The sequence below is a fragment of the Rhincodon typus genome, chromosome 1 (genome assembly GCF_021869965.1).
Source record: "Rhincodon typus isolate 14 chromosome 1, sRhiTyp1.1, whole genome shotgun sequence".
In the NCBI taxonomy this organism is placed as follows: Eukaryota; Metazoa; Chordata; class Chondrichthyes; order Orectolobiformes; family Rhincodontidae; genus Rhincodon; species Rhincodon typus.
In genome coordinates this window covers 142,968,600-142,975,901 of record NC_063332.1, presented here as the reverse complement: position 1 = coordinate 142,975,901, position 7,302 = coordinate 142,968,600, and the positions used below count along the sequence as shown (strand labels likewise).

The 7,302-nt window shown below is 43.0% G+C and overlaps 1 pseudogene; it reads right to left on the bottom strand.

The window, feature by feature from the left end:
* Positions 1–4,151: 4,151 nt before the first annotated feature.
* The window catches only part of LOC109914438, a 14,528-nt pseudogene continuing 11,377 nt past the window's right edge, over positions 4,152–7,302 (bottom strand).

Below are 7,302 nucleotides of genomic sequence, written 5' to 3'. Positions count from 1 at the left end.
CCTGGATTATGGAACTCTGCGAGTGTACACTTCTATTTCTGACAAGACAACATTCCCTTGACAATGGGAAGTCAGTTGAGCTTTCTTGTGAAAAGCTGCAGTCCTTGGACCCACGGTATCCCTATACCCAAGGAGGATTCATGATTTTAACTCAACATCAGTGAAGAAATGGCAATATAGTTCTAAGTCAGGATGATACATGTCTTGGAAGAGAACCTTGCTGGTCGTGCTGTTCCCAAGTACCTGCTATCCTTTTCCTTCTTGATGTTAGAGATTCTGGGTTTGGAAGGTGCTACTAGAATTAAAAAAGAGCTGAAACAAAAGGGTTCACAACATTGAATACGATGTTCATAAATTTATTAAACATAACATTCAAGGCAGGTTACGATCTCAAACTCATTGTACAGCAGTGGGCCAGATGGTTAAATTGCAAATACTCCACTCCAACACCTAAACCTTAAATCTTCTGATGTGACACTCCCCACATTTCTGCATTACCTAATACCATATACCCTTCCGTTGTCCAGAGCAAAAATCTCTCTTTTGCAAGTTCCCCTTTTAACATTTCCATTGCTTGCACATTGCCTACCTGCTTTAGGAATCCCCTCTTCAAATGTCTCCCAACCTTGACCATGCATCAGGATGTCTGTTGTTTGTAAACAATATAAATGATTCAGATGAAAATGTAGGTGGTCTGATTAGAAAGTTTGTAGATGACACAAAAATTGGAGGAGTGTGGATAATTAGGAAGGTTGTCAAAGGATACAGCATAACATAGATCACTTGGAAAGTTGAGCGGAGAAACCGCAGATGGAGATTAATCCAGAAAACTGGGAGGTGATGCATGTTGGGAGGTCAAATGAAATATGCAGTAAATGGCAGGACCCTCAGCAGCATCGACATACAGAGGGATCTTGGGATGCAAGTCCACAGCTCACTGAAAATGGCAACATGGTTGATAAACAGGTAAAGAAGGTGTATGGCATGCTTCCCTTTGTTCTATGTTTTATCATCTCTTCGATTCTACCTGCTATTCACTAAAGTTCTCTGTCTCTGCTTTCCAACAGTACATGGAAACTTGTATTGGTACATTGCCTTTCACCACTTCACAGCCAAAAAAGTGCACTTTCAATTGTCGTTACTCTTTTAACATAGGAAATCCAGTTGTATTATCAAATCCTACTGCAAATTGCATCTATAATAATGTAATAAAGCAAGTATACCTTCAGGTCATACTTCAGTTTTAACAAAGGCTCCCTTCACAGGTGAAAGCTGAGAATTATGTCGAGAAATCAACAGCAGTTGAAACCTAGGTACCGTTTGCATTAATGTCTAGCCCACCACTCTGAACTCATTTTTTCTGATAATGTCCAGAATTGTAGTCCAAGATTACAGACCGGGGGAAGGCTAAGGTTGCTTATTACAGGTAGGACTGAGCTGGATGCACAGAGAAACAAAGAATTATCCTAGTTCTAACATACACTGCCTTGAGGTTTTAGCAAAGATAGGTGATGTTTTGAAGAGTGCGGCACTGCTCCAGTTATCCATGGGTGCTCCAGGCTGAAGTTGGTGCAGAATAAAACAGTCTTCAATTCTGCCGTCTCTTTCCTCTGTTCATACATCTTAGACTCGGATTCACTCCCACTTCCAACAGTCGGCTCCCAGGGATAGATGTCAGGATTGAACTAATCTGTAAATAGTATTGTGGTTAAGAAATAAGTAGAAATATATAAAATTAATGCATTTTGCCTATAGTCCTCCATCAACTCCTAAGATTTAGGGTATTTCATGATCCTGGAGATAGATTAATAATACTTACTATGTCCTTCAATACCCTATGTGGAGACAGACACTGAGATTGGATCAGCATCCAGGGAATAATCACTTTGCCCTCAAACACCCAACAGGGAGATAGATGCAGAGAATGTGTGTGTTCCAGGGATAGATTAACAACATTCACTGTGTCCTTGAATACCCTACAGACAGACAGACAGACAGATACAGGGCACCAATATTTTATGAAGATTGGGATGCAGGATCTATTCCAGGCTGAAAACCCCACCCAGATATTTACAGAAGACTAATCAGCGTTATAGCCTAATTGCAGCGACAGCAGCTCTGCAGCTAATTAACAGCCAGGTGGGCGGGAATGGAGGCAGGACACCAGGAAAGCAGCTCACATTCTGGCCCAAACAACAGTCCTTGTCGTGGCTGCTATAAGTCAATAATATTTATAAAAAGAGAAGAACATGCATATTCACAGAGACGATGAAGAGTGTAACTGTGGATGTTAGGGAAAAGTCAACATTTTAAAAATTCCATTAATCCCCAACAGATTATTGTCAAACTCTCGCATTTTTAAAAATATCATGTAAAGCTCTTTACAACATTGCCAATGCTATTCCATACAGACTTGAGCTTTTCAGCTCTACGTAGAGTCCAACGGCCAGTCACCCATAACAAACTGGGACTTCAGAAAGTAAACCCTTAATAAGATCCTTAATCATATAAATGTGCCCCATTAATAATGTTGGCAACTTAATTTTCCCATTCTCCTGTCCCTCAGACAGGATAGCAGAGTTAGGAAATGGAGGGGGCTGATTGACATTATCATATTATGGTCACCTGCGACCAACTCGATTTGTCACCTAAAAATACAGCCCTGAGAGTGAATTAGTGACCCAGGGATAAATTAGTAACTTGCACCCTGCACCCTAATATACTCCAAGGGAGGCAAATACTGAAAAGTGCAACAGTATTCCATACTCACCACTTTCTTCAAAGCCTCTGTCACCTGAGGATCAGAGGGACAAATGTTCCCACCGGTCAGGGAGAAATGCACTGTTCCGCCCACCCGTTTCTGATCCAAATCTGGAATATCAAAGGAAGGTTTGTGGTTGAGAAAATATCTATTATTTAAACAGCGTTTTTGAGGTAGTAAAACATTCCAAGTAACTTCATGAGACCAGTTATTAAATAGAATCTGACAGAGAACCACAAAAGGAAGTATTAGGAAAGATGACTAAAAGCTAGGTTAAAGATGTATATTTAGAGAGATGTCCTAAAGGAATAGACAAGCTGGGAACATTTAGAGAGAGAATGCCAGAGCTTAGAACCCAGATGGCTGAAAGTATGGCTGTCATTGGTAAAGTAATGGAATTGCTCCCAGTCAGAGATCAGATGCAGAATAAAGCTCCAGCTATAGTGCTACATCAAAAATTCGCCAGGCAGATTCGATCAGAAGCCACATGACACCAGGTTATAGTCCAACGCGTTTATTTGAAATCACATGCTTTCAGAGCACTGCCTCTTCACCTGATGAAGGGGCGGCACTTCGAAAGCATGTGATTTCAAATAAACCTGTTGGACTACAACCTGGTGTTGTGTGGCTTCTGTCCTTTGTCCACCTCAGTCCAACACCAGCACCTCCACATCAAGGCAGATTCAGCATGGGCTAGATAAAGAGTAAAGCTTCCTCTACATTGGCCTATAAAAACAAGAAGGTACAGTGTAATTCAATAAGATCATTAGAGATATGTATCTCCACTGAACTTGCCACCCGATCCCATATCCCTTAATTCCCTTAGTACCTGAAAACAGTCAATCTCAGTCTTGAAAATACTCAATGTCTGAGCAACTATAGATGTCTGGGGTAGAAAATTCCAAAGATTCACAGCCCTCTATGAGGATGTTTTGCCCTTTCTCAATCCTAAATTTGCCATTTAGTCTACCATGTTTTCAGGTGCAGGTGGTCTCTTTATGGAACTGGATTGATGCAATAGTCAATTGGTATTTACCTCACTGAGCAAAGTTTTCTGCTTGCTGAAAATGCTCAGAGAGAGTGCTCTCAGGGGAAGAAGAGGCACAGATTTCCTAATATGAATATTAATTTTACTCCTTTTCAACAAACCTTTGTGAGTAAGGCAGGTTTTCCGAGACAAAGTCTTGACACTTCCTGGAAAGAAAATGAAAGAGTTGTTACAGCATGCCCTTTGAGTATCCATGACCCTGTCATATTAATTGGATCAGTCAGTGAGCAGCTGGTATGCAAGCACACCATTACATACACACACACAGACACATGCATGCAAACATAAAAACTCAGGCTCTTTCCTCAGCCTGTGTTGAGTGAATGGATCCCACTTGGTTTTCTATTCAGTTCTGCACACAGGTTTAGTATCATCATCACAAACCTTGGGTTCCCTGAGATCACAGAGAGCTGAACATGAAGAAAGTGAAAATCAAAACGAAGTGCAAGCATAAGTTACAAGCTCCTTGCTCTCCATTCAACCTTCCAGTATAAATCAGTTAACCAAACCACGCAGTTGCCTAGGAAACCCCATTCACCTGAGCAGATCACTCCAGCGACATTCCTGTGTGTGCAGATTTTCTCCACCGATAGATTGGCAGAGCACTGATCGAGGGCAGCCTCTGTCCCATTACACCTCACATTGAACATCAAGATGTTTGGAGTTTCCCCTTGAAGGTAGGTGTCACTTGTTGTCGACAGGGCCATCCCACAGTTCAACATTCTGCAGACCACATTTGCTGAATTTAAATCCCAGCTATTGTTGCAGATGGTTTGCCAGGCAGATCTGTGATACATCTCAACTCTCCCAGAGCACATATGAGTATTGCTCACCAGCCGAATGGGTAGTGGACCTGAAATAGAGACGAAAGATGCTAAAAACCTTTACTACTTTAACTAGAATGACCTGGAACTCAACGTCATAATGGATCCAGAGGGTGGAGAGGGTTGCTGGCTTAATGTAGGGAGGGGAAATTATAGGGAAGGGGAAAGTGTAGATAAAGGGATTTAACATCAAAACATGATATGTTCCTATCACTGAATGGACAGGGATGTCAGTTAGCCACCATGTGTCATTAAATTTAGAACTCTGTTTTGCCTTTTGTTCCGATTAGTTTCTGTCAATATATAAATTCTGAGTAAAATGCTTCAAAAGGTCACAACCTATGATGAAAAAGGGGTAAATGCCAACAATATTTTCCTGGTTTAAGGCAATTCAGAAAGGTGACAGAGAATGTGCAGTATGTAAACAAGCTATTTAATCCATAGGCTGTTGCCTTACCAATGCTCCACATGTATCTCTCTTTCTCTTCTTCTAATCCTATGAGCATATCCTTCAATACTTTTCTCAAGGGGCTGAATTTTGTAGGGTGGCAGCAGGTCATAACAGCAGCAACAAAAGTGGGTGCCTCTTGCATTCAAGCATCTGGATGATGGTGTTCACATGGCAACAAGCCAAAAGCTTGGTTGAGACATGGATCTGATCCAGTTAAAGAGTTGAGATGACCTATGAGGCACTGATGATAGTGTCGGCTCACAAAACAGCATGTGCTTGGCCTACATTTAAAAGTTTGCCAGCCTCACTTTGTTATGACTTAACTACAGGGAAGAGTGTGCTGATAATTGTGCCCCGCTGTTCCACAAGTCACAAAGGGTATAAACGTATAAACTCCCAATGAGAAAACAAAGAATAGTTTGCTTGACTGATGGCCACCACTCCTGGATTCATGAACAATAGTAAAATAACGCGATTTATTGTAACACATGACACATGACAGAAAAGCTGTTGTCAGACAGAATTTCCTTAACTTGAAAGATTCTTGATGCCACTCAGTCTTGAATTTTCCCTCTCGCTGTTGCATAAAGTAATATTTTATCTCACAGCTGAGCCATATGCAGCATTTGATTTTTTTTTAAGATAATGGCAAAACTGTTCTGGTACTGTCTTTAGATAAGACCAACTTTCATTACAGTTTTATATTTCCGAAAAAGAAATATATGTGACCTCTTACTACATCCATTAAAGCTTTTTAAAAATGATTACCTGTCCTACAATACTAGGCTGTTCCTGCTGACTCTAGTGCATAGACCACCTCCTGCTGACACCAGTGCATAAGATACCTCTTACTGACGCTTTTGCAAAGAATTCCTCCTGCTGTCACTAGTGCATAAGGCTCCTCTTGTTGACACTAGAGCATTAGACTCCTCCTGCTGACACTGTTACAGAGGATCCATCTTGCCAATGATGGCACAGAGGGCCCATCCTGCTGATCCCAGCAGAACAGGCCCATCCTGCTGATCACAGCACAGAGGGCCTGTCCTGCCAATCCCAGCACTGCTGATCCCAGTGCAGAGTGCCCATTCTGATGATGATAGTGCAAATTACCAGCCAGCTAACTCCAATGCAAAAGACATGTCTTGCTGACTCAAGGACAAAATGCTTGTTCTGATGTCTGAAAGTAAAATCCTCCTAACCATAGACGAAGGCATTTCCTGCTGACACTACAGCATACGGCACTTCTTACTGTTCCTAGTGCCTAGGGCACCTCCTGGCTATCCTCGGAGTGTAGGGCACCTCCTGCTGTCCCTAGATTGCAGGGCACCTCCTGCCCACACCAGTGCATAGGGCACATCTTATTAACATTATTGCAGAGAACTCCTCCTGCTGACATGAGTGGGTAAGGATCCTTCTGGTGACACGAGAGCAGAGGAGTGCTCCTACTGACATGAGGACATAGGGCACCTCTTGCCGACACTAAAGCATCAGGGTCACCTTGCCAACACTATTACAGAAGGTCAATCTACTGATCTTCCTGCTGACCCTAGCCCATAGGGTGCCTCCTGCTGACGCTAATGTATACAGCACCTCCCGCTGGCAATAGAGAGTAGGGCACCTCCTGCTGACATAAGGTTGTAGGGCATCTCCTACTGACAGTAGTGCACAGGACACCTCCTGCTGCCCCTACAGCATATGTCTCCTTCTGCTGACACGAGTGCTATATGGGTGTGTGTGTCAGAGTGAGTGTGTCAGAGTGAGTGTGTGTGTGTGTGACAGTGTGTGAGTGTGAGTGTACGAGTGTGAGTGTGCGCATGTCAGAGTGTGCACGTGTCAGAGAGTGCACGTGTCTGTGTGTGTGTGAGCGTATGTCAGAGTGTGCAAGCGTGAGTGTGTGGGTGTGCGAGTGTCAGAGTGTGTGCATGTCAGAGTGTGTGAGAGAGCGTTAGTGTGAGCATGTCAGAGTGTGTGTGTGTCAGAGCGTGTGTGTATGAGTGTGAGTGTGAGTGTTAGTGTGAGTGCGTGTGTGTGTCAGAGTGTGCGAGTGTCAGAGCGTGTGCGTGTCAGAGCGTGTGTGTGTAAGTGTAAGATATGATGCTCATAAACATTCTCATTGTCTCAAATTCGCGCGTGCATGCGCGCGCGCACACACACACACACACACATACACACACACACACACACACACACACACACACACACACACACACACTCTGAC